Source organism: Sparus aurata, chromosome 9 (genome assembly GCF_900880675.1).
Source record: "Sparus aurata chromosome 9, fSpaAur1.1, whole genome shotgun sequence".
Taxonomy (NCBI): domain Eukaryota; kingdom Metazoa; phylum Chordata; class Actinopteri; order Spariformes; family Sparidae; genus Sparus; species Sparus aurata.
This window is the reverse complement of record NC_044195.1, coordinates 35,613,820-35,615,799: the sequence shown is the minus strand read 5'-3', so window position 1 is coordinate 35,615,799 and position 1,980 is coordinate 35,613,820. Positions and strand designations below refer to the sequence as shown.

At 38.3% G+C, this 1,980-nt stretch overlaps 1 long non-coding RNA gene across 1 annotated transcript; it reads left to right on the top strand.

Annotated features, from left to right (window-relative positions):
* Positions 1-323: 323 nt before the first annotated feature.
* LOC115587649 (uncharacterized) lies at positions 324-1,284 on the top strand. Its single transcript, XR_003985111.1, has 2 exons — positions 324-542; positions 1,108-1,284. It is a non-coding gene; the product is annotated as an uncharacterized LOC115587649 (long non-coding RNA).
* The last annotated feature ends 696 nt before the right edge of the window (positions 1,285-1,980 follow it).

Genomic DNA, 1,980 nt, shown 5'->3' with positions numbered 1-1,980 from the left:
CACAAATATGAATCTGACTGAATTCTGCTTTATTGTTAATTAGGACAGAAACCCTCTGGGTCCAGGTCCAAGCAAAAAGGTGAGTGTCATGTTCCTACCAGGTTCTTTCAGTGTTTATGAATAAATGTTCACAGTTAGTTTATCTCTGTGTGATGGTGTAAATATGTTTGGAGTTGTCTTTATTTATATTGGTCTAACTGCTTTTTTACTTATTAATTATTACTGTTTTAATTGATGCTCTCTGTTTGTGATCTCCACTTTGCTGCTGTCATGATGTAAATGTCTCTGTTGTGGAACTAATGAAGGATTTTATCTTTCAGTGAGGAGTTCTTCATCACAAACAGTGAAGGTCCACTCAGTCACTACTGGTCGGACCTTTGGTGCTGATGATGAAATACTGGAGAAAGTGAAGACTCTACTATGGTCGACAACAAAGGTGGAGATCACAGACTATCAGGAGTGTGACATCATCATTGTCTTCTGTCCAATCAGATCTTGTGTTGGATCAGATGTGCCGGCAGCCATGAGAAAGATTCCAGCAGGTAATGAAAGATTTGTTTGTAACTCTCTCTTATTGTTATCAGACTAATCTGTACAGGGATTATGTTCAGATTATATACTGATGATAGTCTCCAACTGTCAGAACCAGAGTTCATGTTCTGTCTGAGCCTGTAGTTCTGGTTCTGCAGCTGTACGTACAGTCAGTGAACATGTACACAGTTAGCTCAGATACTTTTCTCTTCTACTTCTACATTTACAAACCCTTCAGTGACAGCAGTGAAGAACACTGCAGCAGATTCAAACATGAGTCCTCAAGTCACTTCACTAAAAAGTGTTGAGGGGACACATTAAGTTAATTTAAGGTTCAAGTGTGGACAAATTATTGAGCAAACAGCCACAAACAAACAACGCCGCTTCATTGGGAACGTGGCCGTGCTGAGAGAAAGAATATGATTTTGTGTCTCTTGAATGTTCAGAGGGATGTATTAACTTGTTCCTGTGTCGTTCAATCCTGTAATGTTTGTGTTTTAAGAAAAACGTTCTCTGCACCTTCTTCTTCACAGGAAGTGATGATGATCGAACTTTGTCTCATATTTTGTCTTTCAGGTGATAAACGTGTCATTTTAGTGCTGATGCATCACACCAGAGATGTCGACTATTCCACTGATATCAAAAAGTGGAGTGAAACCTGTCAGAACGTCAAGTTGGATGTTCATGTTCTCTTCCATGAGACTCTGAGGGGATTACTGAAGTGTCCAAGAAATGATGACGCAGTTAAACAAATACAAGAAGAGTTAATGTTGGGATGTGAAGCAACAAGCAACAGAACAGCTGTTATTAATGATGACAAGCCGAGTCATAGCTGTGTCGTCTTCTGACAGATTAAATCATCACTTAACAAACAGTCCTGTTGATCGTTGGTGTCAAATACTGAAGTGATAAAGTTGTTAATCCTGCTAAAGTTCATGAAATGTGTTCTGTATAAACTTCATCATGATGTCATCCTGTAACCATCAGTCACTTTCTGTGTGGAAAACAGGAAACAGCTTGTTTGAGCCTGTTTGCTTCCTTTCACACATTAATAATATATAATAATAATAATAATAATAATAATCTGCTTTTATTGTGACGCTGCCTTTAAAGTTTCAGATCATAAAAGTTGTCCTGCAGTTTGTCTTTAACTCTTCGTCTGCAGACGCTTTAATTAAAGATTTGATTGACGAGTCAAAGTGTGACTCTTTGTTCTGTGTGTGGATTCATCATTCAACAGATTTCATGTTGACTGAAGAGATAAAAGCTTTTCACATCTTCTCTGTGGACAGATTATTTCTCTGTGTTTCATTTAAAGAGCAGTGATCCAGCTCTGTAGATCAGAACACCACTGGACTGGACCCACATACACATCAGCACTGTGATTATTACAGTCCTGGTGCAATAAATACACACTAACATCAACACTGTTCCACTTTACATTGCTTT